Source organism: Oryctolagus cuniculus, chromosome 2 (genome assembly GCF_051225735.1).
Source record: "Oryctolagus cuniculus isolate XC-2025 breed Fujian yellow rabbit chromosome 2, ASM5122573v1, whole genome shotgun sequence".
Classification (NCBI taxonomy): domain Eukaryota; kingdom Metazoa; phylum Chordata; class Mammalia; order Lagomorpha; family Leporidae; genus Oryctolagus; species Oryctolagus cuniculus.
In genome coordinates this window covers 8,112,140-8,130,043 of record NC_142868.1, presented here as the reverse complement: position 1 = coordinate 8,130,043, position 17,904 = coordinate 8,112,140, and the positions used below count along the sequence as shown (strand labels likewise).

At 39.9% G+C, this 17,904-nt stretch overlaps 1 long non-coding RNA gene across 3 annotated transcripts in view; it reads left to right on the top strand.

Annotated features, from left to right (window-relative positions):
- The window catches only part of LOC149127682 (uncharacterized), a 437,400-nt gene that overhangs the window by 291,285 nt on the left and 128,211 nt on the right, over positions 1-17,904 (top strand). Inside the window, exon 3 of one of the 3 annotated variants that reach the window (XR_016229760.1) lies at positions 5-136. The exons of the other annotated variants lie outside the window; for them this stretch is intronic. This is a non-coding gene — a long non-coding RNA (uncharacterized LOC149127682). Of the gene's footprint in view, positions 1-4; positions 137-17,904 lie in introns of those variants that run through there. 3 annotated transcript variants of the gene reach the window in all.

Sequence of the window (17,904 nt, the reverse complement as noted above, 5' to 3'; positions counted from 1 at the left end):
CCAGATGTGAGATTGCCGCATCATATGCTCTGAAGGATTTTCTATCCCATTTTCCTTGGTGACTGTAGCAACTTAGACTTCCACCAGCAGTGCACCAGAATCCACTCTTCATTATCTCCACTAACACATTATCACTTGTCCTTTTGATACTCGCCATTATAACAGGTGAGAAGTGGTGTCTTGATTGTGGGTTTGACTTATATTTCCATTATGAGTAGTGATATTGGACACCTTTTGATACACGTATTTTCCATTTGTATGCTACTTGGAAAAAAATTCACGTCCATTTAGGAAATTTCTTTTTTCAGACTCCATGATGTTTTATTTTGCTCTTTCCAATTTGATGCTAACTATCATAGGCATTTAGAGTTATACAAATGACACTTACAAAAAATAAAAGACCAGGACACCCAGAGTGTGATGTGGGTGGGGGGCTGGCAGGGTTGGGAGGGTTCTGGGAACTGGGGGTCCCTTCAGCTGGGCCCAGGACTCCTGGCTGATGGTGCCCCTGGTTTCACCTGATCTGGGAGATCCCAAGTTCTGGTAAGACTCGTGGAGCACCAATCCCAGCAGGGCTGGGGTTAGATGGGAAGGAGGGAGACAGAGGGAACAATGGGGAGGTGGAGGCAGCTGCCCAGGACTCCTTTTGGGCCACTCACTGCTATAGCTGGATTTGCCCAGACTGTCTCCAACAATCACATATCATTAAATAGAAAAAAAAAATACTGATTTGGTCATTTTCTGCTTCCAGTAAGACCAGGGTGAAAGGTAAGAGACAGGAGCCGGAGTGGGGGTGGGGTTTCCCCCATGCCTTCCCCAGCACTCACGGGAGCCAGGCTACACCTCTGCATTGGATTAGTTATGGGATTTTTGGTTATTGAGTTTTAAGAGTTCTTTATATAACTTGAATATTATTCATTTCATAGATATGATTTTCATTTAGGTTGATTTCATGTCTTAGCTATTGTGAATTGAGCTGCAATAAACATGCGGGTGCAGATAACTCTCTTGTTTACTGATGTCATTTCCCTTGGGTAAATGCCCAGGAGTGGGATGGCCAGGTCATATGGTAGGACTATATTCAAATATCTGAGGTATCTGCATACTGTCTTCCATAGTGGCTTTATTAGTTTACATTTCCACCAACAATGGATTAGGGTACCTTTTCCCCACATCCTCACCAGCATTTGTTGTTTGTTGATTTCTATATGAAGCCATTCTAACTGGGGGGAGGTGGAACCTCATTGTGGTTTTGATTTGCATTTCCCTGAAGGCTAGTGATCCCAAATATTTTTTCATGTGTCTGTTGGCCATTTAGATTTCCTCTTTTGAAAAATGTCTGTTTAACTCCTTGGCCCATCTCTTAACTGGGTTATGTTGTTTTGGAGTTTCTGGATCTCTTTATATATTCTGTTTATTAATCCCTTATCGGTTCTGTAGTTTGCAAATGATTTCTCTGATTCTGTCGATTGCCTCTTCACTTTCCTGAGTGTATCTTTTGCTGTACAGAAATTTCTCAATTTGATGTAATCCCATTTGTTAATTTTGGCTTTGACTGCCTGTACCTATGGGGTCTTTTCCAAGAACTCTTTGCCTATGCCAATGCCTTGAAGGGTTTCCCCAATGTTCTCTAATGATTTGATTTTGTCAGTTGTAGATTTAGATCTTTAATACATGTTGAGTGGACTTTTGTGTGAGGTATAAGGTAGGGGTCTTGCTTCATACTTCTGCATGTGGAAATCCAGTTTTCCCAGTACCATTTGTCGAAGAGACTACTTGCTCCTGCGATTGGAGCAAATATAAGTTGGTTGTAGATGTTTCGATTGATTTCTGGTGTTTCTATTCTGTTTCATTGGTTGATCCATCTATTTTTGTGCCAATACCAGACTGTTTTGATTATAAGTGCCTTGTAGTATGTCTTGAAATCTGGTATTGTGATGCCTCTGGCTTTGTTTTTGTATATAAGATTGCTTTAGCTCTTCAAGGTCTCCTGTGCCTCCATATGAATTTCAGCATCCTTTTTTTCTAGATCTGAGAAGAATGTCTTTGGTATTTTATTTGGTATCACAATGAATCTGTAAATTGCTTTTGGAAGAATGGACATTGTGATGATATTGATTCTTCCAATCCATGAACATGGAAGGTTTTTTCCATTTTTTGTATCTTCTTCTATTTCTTTCCTTAATGTTTTATAATTCTCATTGGAGAAATCTTTGACATCCTTGGTTAAATTTATTCCAAGGTATTTTTTGCAGCTGTTGTGAATAGGATTGATCTTAGAAGCTCAATCTCAGCCTTGGCATTGTCTGTGTATATAAAGGTTATTGATTTTTTGGTATTGACTTTATATCCTGCTACTTTACCAAACTCTTCTATGAGTTCCAGCAGTTTCTTAGTGGAGCTTTTTGGATGCCCTATGTATAGAATCATGTCATCTGCAAATAGGGATAGTTTGACTTCCTCCTTCCCAATTTATGTCCCTTTGATTTCTTTTTCTTGCCTTATGGCTCTGGCTAAAATGTCCAGGGCTCTATTGAATAGCATTAGCGAGAGTGGGCATCCTTGTCTGGTTCTAGATCTCAGTGGGCATGCTTCCAACTTTTCCCCAGTCAATAGGACGCTGGTTGTGGGCTTGTCATAAATTGCCTTGATGGTGTTGAGGAATGTTCCTTCTCTATGCAATTTGCTTAGTGTTTTCATCATGGAAGAATGTTGTATTTTAGCAAATGCTTTCTCTGTATCTAATGATATAATATGATTTTTGTCCTGCCATTTGTTAATGCAATGTACCACATTGATTGATTTGTGAATGTTGAACCATGCCTTTATACCAGGGATAATTCCCACTTGGTCTGGGTGGATGATCTTTCTCATGTGTTTTTGGATTCAATTGGCTAGAATTTTGTTGAGGATTTTTACATCTATGTTCATGAGGGAAATTGGTTTGCAGTTCTCTCTCTGTTGTGTCTTTTCCGGGTTTAGGAATTAAGGGATGCTGTCTTTATAGAAAGATTTTGGGAGGATTCTCTCCTTTTCAATTGTTCTGAATAACTTGAGAATAATTGGAGTTAGTTCTTTAAATGTCTGGTAGTATTCTGCAGTGATGCCATCTGGTCCTGGGCTTTTCTTTGTTGGGAGGGCCTTTATTACTGATTCAATTTCTGTCTTGATTATGGGTCTGTTTAGGTTTTCTATGTCTTCATGGCTCAATTTAGGTAGGTTTTATGTGTCCAGGAATCTATCTATTTGTGCTAGGTTTCCCAGTTTGTTGGAATACAGCTCTTTGTAGTAATTTCTGATGATTCTTTTTATTTCTGTGATGTCTGTTGTTACATTTCCTTTTTCATCTCTAATTTTATTGATTTGGTCTTCTCTCTCCTTTTTTTGGCTAGTTGGGCCAATGGTGTGTCAATTGGTTTATGTTTTCAAAAATCCAGCTCTTCATTTTGCTTATCTTTTGTATTTTTATTGATTTCTATTATGTTTATTTCTTCTCTAATTTTAATTATTTATTTTATCCTACTAGTTTTGGGTTTGATGTGATGTTTTCTAGATCCTTGAGATGCATTAATAGCTCATTTATTTGCTGCCTTTCCAATTTCTTCTTGTAGTCACCTATTGCTATAAATTTTCCTCTAAACACTGCTTTTGCTGTATCCCATAATATTTGATATGTTGTGTTGTCATCTTCATTTGTTTCCAGAAGCTTTTTGATTTCTCTTTTTACTTGTTCTATGACCCCCTTTTCATTCAGGAACATTTTGTTCAGTCTCCTTGTGTTTGCCTATGTTCTAGAGATTCTTGAGTTGCTGATTTCCAGTTTCACTGCATTGTGGTCTGAGAGGATGCATAATATGACCTAGATTTTTTTGAATTTGCTGAAACTGCTTTATGGCCTAGTATGTTGTCAATCCTAGAGAAAGTTCCACGCCCAGGTGAGAAAAATGTGTATTCTGCAACTGTAGGATGAAAAGTTCTGTAGATATGTGTTAGGTCCATTTGGTCTATAGTGTTGATTAAATAAGCTGTTTCCTTACTGAATTTCTATCTGATTGATCTATCCATTGCTGAAAGTGGGATATTGAAGTCCCCCATTACTATTGTATTGGATTCTATGTCTCCCTTTAGGTCCCTTAACATTTCTTTTAATAACTAAGTGCCCTGTTATTAGGTGCATATATGTTTATAATAGTTACATCTTCCTGTTGAATTGATCCCTTAATCATTATATAGTGCCTCTTGTTGTCCCTTTTAAGAGTTTTTGTGTTAAAGTATATTTTCTGATATTAGGATGTCTACACCAGCTCTTTTTTGGTTTCTGTTGGCATGGAATTTATGTTTCCATCCTTTCACTTTCAGTGTGCGTGCATCTTTGTTGGTGAGATGTTTCTTGTAGGCAGCAAATAGATGGGCTTTGTTTTTGATTCCATTCAGCCAGTTTGTGTCTTTTAACCGGAGAGTTGAAGCCATTTACATTCAAGGTTACTATTGATAAGTTATGATTTGGCTGTGCCATTTTCTCAAGAATATTTTTTACCTTGGATTTCCTTTGAACTTTTACTGTGAGATCTTTTTCTTTTACCTCTTTCGTAGTGATGATCATGTTTCTGTGTACAGCACATCCTTAAACATCTTCTGTAGGCCTGGATGGGTGGTGACAAATTCTTTCAATTTCTGTTTGTTATTGAAGGTCTTTATTTCACTTTCATTCATAAATGACAGCTTTGCAGGGTATTCTGGATTGACAGTTTTTTTCTCTTAAGACTCGCAATAGCTCTTGCCATTCTCTCATAGCCTGTGGGGTTTCTGATAAGTCCACTGTGAGTCTAATTGGAGATCTTCTGAAAGTAATCTGGCATTTCTCTCATGCACATATTAGAATATTTTCTCGGCCGGCACCGTGGCTCACTTGACTAATTCTCCACCTGCGGTGCCAGCACCCCGGGTTCTGGGCCTGGTTGGGGCACCGGATTCTGTCCCAGTAGCTCCTCTTCCAGTCTAGCTCTCTGCTGTGGCCCAGGAAGGCAGTGGAGATGGCCCAAGTGCTTGGGCCCTGCACTCAAATGGGAGACCAGGGGAGGCACCTGGTTCCTGGCTTCAGATTGGCGCAGTGTGCCGGCCGTAGCAGTCATTTGCCCAGGAAGGCAGTGGAGATGGCCCAAGTGCTTGGGCCCTGCACTCAAATGGGAGACCAGGGGAGGCACCTGGTTCCTGGCTTCAGATTGGCACAGTGTGCCGGCCGTAGCAGTCATTTGGTGGGTGAACCAATTGAAAGGAAGACCTTTCTCTCTGTCTCTATGTCTCTCTCTAGGCCTGTCAAAAAAAAAAAAAAGAATCTTTTCTCTATATTTTACTGTGGTGAGTTTCATTACAAAGTGTCGTGGTGAATATCTTTACCTGTCATGTCTATTAGGAGTTCTATGTGCTTCCTGTACTTGGATGTCCCTTTCTTTCTCCAAATTAGGGAAGTTTTCTGTTATTATTTCACTAAAAAGGCCTTCTAAACATTTCTCTCTTTCCACGAATTCAGGGACTCGTATAACCTGTATGTTGGGTCATTTGATAGTATCCTGTAGTTTCCCTACAGTGTTTTTTAGTTTTCTAATTTCTTCTTGTTGTGTTTGGTTTAACTGTATAATTTCCTGTACTTTTTCTTCCATGTTTTACATTCTTTCTTCTGCTTCACTGATTCCGTTGTTAAGGCTTTCCACTGCATCTTTTTTGTTCTATTGAATTCTTCATTTCAGTTTGATTTCTCTTTAAGATCTCAACTTCATGGGAGAAAGTTTCTTTCGTGTCCTAAACAGATTTCGTTAGTTCATGCATTTGCTGCTGGTTACTTCTGTGTAATCTTATGATCAACATTTTGAATTCCATTTCTTGCATTTCTTCCATCCCATCATCTTCACACTCTAGTATTGAAGTCCTGTGTTCTTTTTTGTGCGTCATGTTGACTTCCTTATCCTTGTTTCTTGTATTGTTGTGTTTGTTTTTTGTCATTTGTGGAGATACTCATTGATTTCTTCTTTGTGGAGATACTCATTGGTTTTTTTTTTTTTTTTTTTTTTGTGTGTGTGTGTGTGTGTGTGTGGGTTGTGGGTTTCATCTTTGTACAATTCCTCTGTAGATAAGTGGAGTGTCTGCTTTTAGTGACTATCTGAAGACTTGCAGTGGGTGTGGCCAGGGGGCTCAGTTCAGTTCTCCAGGGAGAAAGGTGTGTTTAAGGTGACACACTCAGGTTTGGTGAGGTAAATCTCCTCTTTTTTATTTGTTTTTAATCAGAAGGGAAATTTATTCTGCTCAGCTGAGCTATTCTCAAAGGAGACCAGTGTCTGAGTGCTAGCCCTGGTGTTTATAATATTCATTTGCTCTGCCCCAGGGACCACACAAAGGATCTGTGCAGTCCTCAGTGTAAATTCAGATTCCCCAGCAATGTCCCTCACCAGGTAACCAGGAAGCCCTGAGTGTGTGGAGTCTCCCACAGTGACTACCGAAAGTCCCAGCCACACCATAAGTCCTCCCACACAGCCTCAGCTTTTTTCACAGTCCTGGCACAGAAGCCTCCCACAGTCATGAGCTCCCAACCTCCTGATAGTTCTCCCCACCAGAATCTGGAGTCTCCACTCAGCTGGTCGCTGGGTGTGGACACGAGCTGGCACAGCTGTTATGTATGTCCAAAATGGTGCCTGCTCTATTGGCGTGTTACAGGATGCTGTTGTAAAATGATTGGCTAGAGAGAAATGTGTCCTTCCATTTTTTTTCCTCTAGTTTGGCAGGTACACTATGCCACACTGGGCTTCAAGTTGGATTCTCTGTAGGCTCTTCCTGCAGCTTCAGCACCAATGGCTTGGGCTGCGCCATCTGCTCTCTTCTCACTTTCCGACATTGGTGCATAGGCCCTAGGCTGCTAGAGTCCTAGTTTATGGGCATTCATGCCCTTTGTGTAGGTCCGCTGTGTCCCTCTAATTTGCAAAGAGTTTCCTGTGCCATTTTCTCCCTAACTCTTCCCTGAGACTGCACTCTCTCCACCTTTTTTTAAGCTATCTTCAAGACTAGAGCAGTAAGCTCCCTCCCTACTCCACCATCTTGGAACTCCCAATACATTTCTATAGATACAAATATGTGTAAGATTGGGTCATTCCTTTTGGGATAATACTACTCAGTATGTGGAGGAAAAATGGGTGCAAAATAATTTTTAAAGTGACAGTGGACCTATGCTGAATTTTAAAGACCAATCCAAATTAGGTAGATGAAGTGCAGTAGGGCATGCCAGTAAAGCAGTAAACAAGAGCAAGAGAGGGAGGTGACAGGCACTCTTTGTGGTCATGGTGGTAGCTTCGGGTCATAAGCATGTATTCATTTGTTACCAATAAAATTATAGTATTGTTGGTTTTCAGGTCAGATTCAGTAGACAATGGCATTCCTGAAGGAGCCCTAGGAAGGCAAGTGAGAATCATACGTTAAATCACCTCAGTTACGGATGAACTTATAAAACCCTCATGTGAGAAGTACCTGAGACTTTGGCATATTCTTTCTTTTTTTTAAGATTTATTTATTTATTTGAAATTCAGAGTTACACAGAGGGAGAAGGAGAGGCAGAAAGAGAGAGAGAGAGAGAGAGAGAGACAGAGACAGAGACAGAGATCTTCCATCCACTGTTCACTCCCTAGATGGCCACAATGACCGGAGCTGCACTGATAGGAAGCCAGGAGCTAGGAGCTTCTTCCAGGTCTCCCACATGGGTGCAGGGGCCCAAGCACTTGGGCCATCTTCTACTGCTTTCCCAGGCCATAGCAGAGAGCTGGATTAGAAGTGGAGCAGCTGGGACTTGAACCAGTGCCTATATGGGATGCTGGCACTGCAGGAGGTGACTTTACCCGCTACGCCACAGCACCAGCCCTGGCATTTTCTTTTAAAACTTCACTTTTCTGCAGTATCTGAGTATCACTTTGATGCAACATGATGTCATCTAGATGTGTTATCCTTGGCAGTCTGTGTGCCTATTGTTAGTGTGAGCATTTGTGTCACCAGAAAGATTCCTATGATCTTTATTCTCTATTAATAATTCAAAATGAGGCAAAACATATGGAAACTTATGACAATGGCAGTGTTCCAAAATTGGATTGAAAACACAAAAAAGGGAATCTAGACTAGAACACGTTCCAGGAAAGTGTATAAACATTAATGTTTTAGTGAGTACTTATTGGTAGTTTCTCTGTGATAGGCCTTGTATTGTTTGATTCTCACCTCCATGCAGTGAGTACCTGTCCCCTTACCCTTTTAGAGAAGAAAACCTAGGCACTGAGAAAAGAGAAACAGTATACAGAGAAGCAAAGGAACCTGTTCTAAGTGGGTGGAGAGTACCTGTTGGAGCTGGGACTTGAATCCTGGCGCTCAGCTTCTGGGACCCATATTTTTTTATCCTTATTTTTATTTATTTATTTATTTTTTTGACAGGCAGAGTGGACAGTGAGAGAGAGAGAGAGAGAAAGGTCTTCCTTTGCCATTGGTTCACTCTCCAATGGCCGCCGTGGCCAGCGCTGTGGCCGGCGCACCGCGCTGATCCGATGGCAGGAGCCAGGTACTTCTCCTGGTCTCCCATGGGGTGCAGGGCCCAAGCACCTGGGCCATCCTCCACTGCACTCCCGGGCCACAGCAGAGGGCTGGCCTGGAAGAGGGGCAACCGGGACAGAATCCGGTGCCCCAACCGGGACTAGAACCCTGTGTGCCGGTGCTGCAAGGCGGAGGATTAGCCTAGTGAGCCACTGCGCCGGCTTTTTATCCTTATTTTTATACATTCACATTTTACACATTTTATTTGAGGACAATAATATTTTCTGCTTTCATTAATTAATTCACTTCATCGTTGCCTCAGCTTTTCTGGAATATTGCTCATGTCTCAGTCACTGAATTATATGTTGGACAAAGGGTAAGGCATACAGTTTCTTCTTGTGGAAGTCATTCTAGTTGGGGATTGTTTAAAAGCCTTTTTTTTGTTTTTACCAGTGTTAAGTTACCTGAGATGCACAGGTGGTCAGAGGATGGGATTTACTTCTATTTTGTAGAGTAAGAATTGAGGATGAATATGCCATGTGACTTCCTCAGAATAGTTTTTAGCACACGGTAATGTCAGAGCTAGGGCTCCAACCCAGCTTCTGTCACTAGGAATCAGTGTATTTGGATACTTCTAACAAATAAACTGGTAGTTGAGGCTCACATTTGAATTGTTGGATCATTTTGATTAAGTAACTTACTCAAATAAGTAACTTAATTCTGGAATGTCATTTTCCCTTATAAAAGTAAGATGCTAATGACATGATTTTAAGTCATTTTCTGATGTTATGTATTGAAATTACAGACCTACTAATTTTTCAAGATGGGGATATTGATGACTATTCAGTATGTGTTTTTGAAATGTTACACTATTAGCTCATTGATTTGGTTCACTTTAAAGTCAGTAAGAACATCTGCACTGAAAGCTAAGAAAAATGAGGTGAGTAACTCTTGGGATACAAGGATCTCAGCGTCTCATGCTTCTGATAGATGCAAATAGCTGCTTACACTTGGGATTAAGGTTTTGGCTCATTCTGGTATTGTGAGCTCTTAGATGGATGCCAGAAGATTTCATGAATGAGGACTGCGGTATCTTCAAGGGAAGGAGGTGTTCTTCCTGTAGAAAATTTTGGTTGAGAACAAACTTTCAACAGAGCCTAATGAAGTTCTGCTGCTCAGGTTGTTCTTATAACGTGTTTGAATCTTAGGGACTTAGGGACTACTCTTAAGAAAGTAAAGGATTTTATCCCTCTGTAACTAAATCTCTGAGGCATTTAAAAGCAAGGCAGTTTTGCTTTAGAATTTGCTGTCAGAGGGAAATATAAACAGGGAAAGTGTTCTAGTTGCTCACATTAAGACATTGTGGTAGGGCTCAAAATAATCTCTAGAAATATATGTATTGATCCTAATTACCAGAAATTATGAATGTTCAGAAGAGTTTTTTCGGATACAACTAAGTTAAGGATATTGTAGCGCAGAGATCATTTTGAGTTTTCAGATGGACCTAAAATCCTAAGACATTTGTCTTAGAATAGACACACAGAGGAGACGTTGATATGAAGATGAAGGAAGACATATAGGGCAAGGAAGCCAAATAATGCCAGAGCCACCAGAAGCTACACAGGCAATGAAGGATTCTCCTGAACAACCCTTGGTGAGAAGATAGCCGTCTGGACAACTTGATTTTGGACGTCTGCCCTCCAAAACTGTGACAAACGATGTTCTGGTTGTTTGAAGTCATTCAGTTTGTGGTCATTTGTCATAGCAGCAACAGGAAACCAACAAGCACATCAAGGTCTTAGAAGCATGTGGTGCCCAGCGGGCATGGCAGGACTCAGTAGTAAGTGTTACTTATTCAAGAAGACAATCATCTCCAAAGTGATGACTTCTTCGGTGGGTTTTTCAACACAATAGCAAACAGTGCTAGGAAACTGGAGCCCATCTTGATGTGGAAAGCAGAAGGAGCTCATTTTATTGTTATGATTATTTAAAAAATTTTTTTAACAGGCAGAGTTAGAGAGACAGACAGACAGGTCTTCCTTCCGTTGGTTCACCCCCCAAATGGCCGCCACGGCCAGCGCTGTACCGATTCAAAGCCAGGAGCTTCCTCCTGTTCTCCCATGCGGGTGCAGGGCCCAAGCACTTGGGCCATCCTCCACCGCCTTCCTGGGCCACAACAGAGAGCTGGACTGGAAGAGGAGCAACTGGGACAGAATCCGGCACCCCAACTGGGACTAGAACCTGGGGTGCCAGCACCACAGGCGGAGGATTAGCTAGTGAGCCGTGGCGCTGGCTGGAAGGAGCTCATTTTAAATGAGGACTATCATTGTGACCCAGGTTTTACTCAGGTATTGGCAAAGATTAGGAAACTGTGGATGACTTCTCTGGAGCACAAAGCAATGTGACCTGCAAACTGTGGTGCAATACAAATCACAGGCAATTAACACAAAAGATGAGTAAGCAACTCAAGATTCTTAATGTTAATGGTGTAATATTTAATCTCTTACTGGCAATAATTATGTGAAAGTCAACTTGTGCACTTAATTTTGTGCTGTGTTCTCTGGTTCATGTTTTCCAAGTTCTCTGGCTGGGGAAGAGACAGGTTGGAGGCACGTTGACTCTCAACTGCCTCCAGCTGAAAGTACTTTTGATTATTGTCCACTCACTAGAGCTTGTCAGATAGCCACAGATGAATTCCTAGGAGGCTGGGAAAGTGGGGGAAGTTATATATATTTGGTAGCACTAATGGTCTTTGCCATGTACAGGCTTGAGTTGTAAATATTGATTTATTTTCTACTTTAAGGCCTGGGCTATTTTTGGACATAAAATCACATTAACCAATGATTATTTCTTGACCCAATTGGTTCAAATATCAGTTTTTTCCATTAAGATTCAATCCATGGTCTCTCAGAGTTCCATAGGATAAATTTCAACATGTAGCTTTTAATTTTCTTAAATTTAATTAAATGTAAGGAAAATAATCAATGAACCTGTTTTTATAAAAAGAAATAAGATGGGCCGGTGCCACGGCTCAATAGACTAATCCTCTGCCTGTGGTGCTGGCACACGCGGTTCTAGTCCTGGTCGGAGCGCTGGATTCTGTCCCGGTTGCCCCTCTTCCAGGCCAGCTCTCTGCTGTGGCCTGGGAGTGTAGAGGAGGATGGCCCAAGTACTTGGGCCCTGCACCCGCATGGGAGACCAGGAAAAGCACCTGGCTCCTGGCTTTGGATCAGTGCGGTGCGCCGGCCGCAGCAGCCATTGGAGGGTGAACCAACAGAAAAAGGAAGACCTTTCTCTCTGTCTCTCTCTCTCTCTCTCTCACTGTCCACTCTGCCTGTCAAGAAAAAAAAAAAGATGAGAAATTTCTCGTGATTATTTTCTTTTTTAATTAGTTTTTAAAACAGATTTGGTGTAGTTCATAGATACAGTTCTATGAATATAATGATATTCCTTCCCATCCCCAACCCCTCCCTCCCTCCCTCCTTCCTTCCTTCTGCTTACCTGCCTTCCTTCCATCCTTCCTTCCTTTCTTAATATCTTTTAAATTTACCTTACAGGGAAAAGGCTTAATGCTTTACCACATAAGAAATTTAACAAGTAAAAATGGAAAAGACCCCAGTGTGATGGGAATGCAGGCAATATCTATAAATAATAATTGAATGTTAAAATGACCATTTCATCCATAAACAATAAGTTTTAAAGTAATCACAGATCATTAAAACTTAAGTAGCACAGCATTCTTTTTTTTTTTTTTTTTTAAAGAGTTATTTATTTGAAAGGCAGAATTACAGAGAGGGTAGAACAGATTCAGAGGCAGAGAGAGAAGGAGGAAGGGAAGGAGGAAGGAGCAAGGAAGAGAGGTCTTCCGTCTGCTAGTTCACTCTCCAAATGGCTACAACAGCCAGGGCTGGGTCAGGCCAAAGCCAGGAGCCAGGGGCTTCATCTGGGTCTCCCATGTAGGTATAGGGGCTCCAAGCACTTGAGCCATCTGCTGCTGCTTTCTCAGGCACACCAGCAGGGAGCTGGACTGGAAGTGGAGCAGGGGCCAGCTCTGTAGTGCAGTGGGTTAAAGCCCTGGCCTGAAGTGCTGGCATCCCATATGGGTACCAGTTCTAGCCCCAGCTGCTCCTCTTCTGATCCAGCTCTCTGCTATGGCCTGGGAGAGCAGTAGAAGATGCCCCGATTCCTTGGGCCACTACGCCCATGTGAGAGATCCAGAAGAATCTCCTGACTTCGGATCAGCTCAGCTTTGGCCATTGTGACCATCTGGGGAGTGAACCAGCAGATGGAAGACCTCTCTCTCTGTCTCTACCTCTCTCTGTAACTCTGTCTTTCAAATCAATCAATAAATAAAATAAATCTTTTTTTTTTTAAAAGGAAATGGAGCATCTGGGACTTGAACCAGTGCCTATAATAAGTTGCCAGTACTACAGGAGGCAACTTTACCTGCTATGCCACATCACATTCTTAACCATTGGTTTGACAAAGATATAAAACAAAGTTTTACAAAACCATTTGCAGCAGTGCTAATATAAACAGGCATTTCTTTTTAAATGCTTTTTATTTTTTCTTTTAGCTCTCACATGTAAGGGACAACATGTGATATTTGTCTTTCTGTATCTAGCTTATTTCATTAAATGTGGAATCCTCCAGTTGCATCCATTTTGATGCAAATGGTAGAAATTCATTCTTTGTTATCATTAAGATTCTATTGTGTGTATATACCACATTTTCTTTATCCATTCATTATTATAGACATCTTGGTTGATTTCTTATTTTTGCTATTGCAAACAGCGCTGCTATAAACATGGGGGTGCAGGTATCTCATTGATAGAATATGTTCACGTCTTCTGGTTATATACTCAGTAGTGTTATTGCTGAATCATATAGCAAGTCTGTTTTTAGTTTTTCGAAATAATTTCCATACTGTTTCCCACAGTAGCTGTACTAACTTAGATTCCCAAGAACAATGTATAGGTGTTTCCCTTTTTCTATATCCTTGCCAGCATTAGTTATTTTCTGTCTTTTGGATTTTAGCCATTCTCATAGGGGTGAGGCTATATCTCATTGTGGTTTTGATTTGCATTTCCCTGATGGCTAGTGATGTTGAGAATTTTTTTCTTACATTTGTTGGCCTTTGTATTTCTTTTGAGAACTCGCTTTTGAGATCCTTTGCCTATTTCTTTACTGGATTGTTTTTTTTTGTTTTGTTTTGTTTTTGTTGAGCTTTTTAGTTGCTGATATATTCTGGATATTAATCCTTTGTCACATAGATACTTTGCAAATACTTTTTCCCATTCTCTTAACTATATTGATTGTTTTATTTGCTGTTCAGAAGCTTCTGAGTTTGCTAAAATCCCATTTGTTTAGTTTTGCTTTTGTTGCCCATGTTTTGGGGGTCTTGTCCAAGAAGTCATCGCCTACAGTAATATCTTGGAGACTTTCCCCTACATATTATTCCAGCAACTTCATTGTCATTGGTCTTAAATTTAGGCCTTTGAATTGATCTTAATGAATTTTATAAGTGATTGGAGTTTGTGTTTAAAAGTGCTGTTTCTGCAGTCTCAGTAAACTTTCATAGATGAGATCATTTAATAGGATGGCATTATCAGGGATTGTAAGAACAGGGATGCTAGAAAAAAAATATGGCTTGTTCTTCATTTGCAGTAAATTCCACAGAGTAAGTACAGGGCTAGTCTAGTGAGGTCCTGGACATGCAAGTTTCCTCTCTATTACAAAGAAAAGGGAGAGAGAAATTACTTACTGCTGGATGAGGGTGTTGCTAGGAGCTTTGCATTTTGTTGTCTTATTTTGTGACCTCACTAATCCCATTTGGTGGATATCAGGGCTTCCAAATTGCAGCTGAGGAAACTGATCTACAAAGGTTGTCAATAAGCAGGGTCACACAGCTGGTATATAGAAGAGCAAGTGTTCAAAGTGGGTCTCTACATTTCATTTTCTCATTCTTTCCTCCTATAGCTCATGCCTCCCTTGTTAGAAAACCAATCTCTTATTCTTCATTGGTGGTGGGTACTGTTGGGAGAGTGAACTTGCTATTGTTTAAGCATTTTATGACTATAAAAATGGATCTCAGATCATAAGCTACAAAAATATCTATCCCCCTTGGGAGTGTCTTTTACAAATAATCTATTTGTTTTTGTCAAGGACAGGTTTTGGTTTCATGGGATATGACTTTGTTTTCAACAACTCATTAAAGAAAGATGACTTACTGCCCTGTTTTCTAAATCTAGTCACAGACCACAATCACTTGCAGGAAATGGAATGTTTACTTGAGTTTATTATACAAGGCTCTGGATATGAGCTGTGGGATTTTTACACCTCATAGCAACGGTATTGCAATTTATTTACAACTTCATGTTGGCAGCTGCACAAACTCTTATGAAAAAGGACAATCACACCTTGGGGACTAGTAATTATAGGCAAAGGTATAAATTGGGCAAAGCAGTGTAAGCATTTGGCACTTAAGTTGAAGAGAATAGAAATGGCTCTGGCAATTGGACAGAAAGCCAGTCTCTTGTTCGTTATGAGGCCATGAACTAATTAAACTGAACTTGTCAGAATAGACGGATGAATAGATTGAACTGGATTTTGGCACTGGCTGGTCCCATGCTCATGAAAACCAAGTTGTTTTAGTGATGTCATCATTTGGAACTTCTAACTATGATATCACATTTGACAGAATTAATGTGGAATTAATACCATATGTATAAGTATTAATAGGTATGGACTTTGAATACTGCTGTGACTATTTGAGGTTGATTTCCAGAGGAAAACAGATATGTCTTCCCAGAATTCCAGTTATCAGGTATCAGTTTGAAATTAGACATGGATCTCAACATTTTTATAAAAATTTCTCTAATGCAAATCCATATGTTTCTGGAACACAAGTCATAGGAACATGGGTTAAAACATGTTTTATTTGTACTAATATTAAACTTGAGGATAAGATTATTTGAAAATAAGTGCACATTTACCTTAAAAGGAAGTAACCAGAGAGTTTTTTCAATGAAATTTTCAGAATTTATGCAAAATTATAACAAAGCTCTTACTGATGAATGTACTGATTGTGGTTTCTATTTTTCTGACGAATTAGAATCTCCTCTGCTCACCCTTGCACTGTGTAGGTGACATCCATATTTTTATGTGCTTCATGATAGGACTTTTGAATCAAGAATGTTTTGCAGGATATTTTTTTGGAGTAAGATAATAGCTATTTAATACTTTCTATAGTCTAGGTAGTTTTCTTATTTCCTCGAATTGCTTACAGTTAAGTCACTGCATTTGCAGAGAACTGGGAAACCTCAAGCATTACTGCAATTGTCACCTTGCAACAACTTGGTGTGTATGAATTATTAGATAAAAAAAAGGCATGCCCAGAGAGCTCAAAAAGGATACCCTTAGTAAATAATGAAGCTAGGATTGATCCAGGACATCTTTTGAATAGTACAATACAACTAATTTAGCAGGATTTTCTGTGGGTCACTTTTCATGGTTTATTTCACTAATCCTCATAGTTAAAGAAACTGAAAGTCTGTGGGCTTCCATAACTGAGCATAGAACTCACATCTATCCAGTTCCAAATGCCAGACTTTTTGTAACAAGTTACCCTGACTGCTTCATTATTCCTGTCTTTTGCAGTTAAGAAGCAGGTAAATCAGATATAGAGGAAGTAGGTAAAACTTGTGTTTGTGGTAGGAAGACAACATGGTAGACTGAGAACTCTTGGTTCCAATCTTGGCCTGGCCACATCATCACTGCCTGCCTTTGCAAATTCTAAAACCTCCAAAGCATGTACCTTTTCTGGGATGTGAATGTCTCCTCATGGAAGTTCTTCCTGTGAAATCTAACAAACATAAGTAAGTGCTAAGAGATCCTGTTGAAATGTTTGTTGTAATTATTGAAGTGTTGTGAAGTTTCTCACTGGAGTAGGCTCATAGTCTTTATAGATGTAAATGAACATTCTTTAAAATAAACACTATTTCTGAGAAGATTAGCCACCCAGTGCAATATGATTATGAGGGGCAACCTCATAAAAATAGAAATAAGATGGAAAATGGAGCCCTCATAGCCCAGCAGCGTGGTCTTTGGGCTAAGAGTGTCCCACCAACTTTGCTGACCACTGGATGTGATTACTCAGGCAGGAAAATCAAAGTTTAGTTCTAAGCATTAATTTCCAGATGTGTGGGAAATAATACTTCACTCAGTGGTTGTATTAGTTTGCTAGTTTGTCCTAACAAAGTAGCATAAACTGGTAGCTTTAAGAACAACCATCTATTGTCTCATGACTTTGGAAGCTCAAAGCTCAAGATCTAGTTGTTCATAAGGTTGTTTTCTCCCAATAGCTGTGAGAGAACAGTTTCTGCACACCCCTTTCTCAAGTTTCTGGTAGTTTCTGGCAATATTTGGTGTTTCTTGGCTTGTAGAAGTATTACCCTGGTCTCTGACCTCATCTTCACACATCATTCTCCATGTGTTGCATATCTGTATCCAGATTTTCTCCTCCCCCTTTTTTCCTTAAAAGCACATAGGTCATATTAGATTAGACCTACCCTACTGGCCTCATCTTAAATTAATTGCATCTACAAAGGACTCCTGCCCAAATGAGATCACATTCTAGGTTCTTATAATTCAATGTAACATTCTAGGGGGAAATGGCTCAACTCATAATAGTTTATATACAAAAAATTGAGATGATGCACATAGACTGCCTAGTATTCTTGACTCCTGATTGCTGCTGTTTGCTGTTACGGCACAGCTCCTGTTGATTTGTAAGTAGGTAGGGAATGTGAAATTTAGAATTGATCTCTTTGTGGCTATGCACAGAAAATTTATCATCAAGACTGGAAGCTTGGAATTTATATTCATTAATTGTTGTTTTCTCACAGTTCCCTTGGACTTTTTACTTAGTTTGTGAACTTTTGCAGGAAGTCCAGCCCTTCAAACACACCAATATGTCCTGCTCAGCCACCTGCTTTGGATTCTAATCTTTCCTTCCAGACAACTCACAGGGGTTTTGTAACAGATGTGTAACACATTCCAGATTACCTTTTCATCATTTATATATATTTTTTAAAACCAACATGGAAAGTTTTCCCTAATGGATTATATACAAAAAAGCATATTAGTGTTTCATTAGAAAGAACAGCAAAGATGCATGAGAAATTAATAAGTATACATAAATGATAACACAGAAATAACCATTTATTAGACTCGGAATCTCATTTAGCCATGCAATATTTTGAGTTATTCACACAAAAATCCTGGATAGTAGTAGACAGCATCAGTTCCATTCTACATGTGAAGAAACTGAGACTTAGCGTGGATATACCA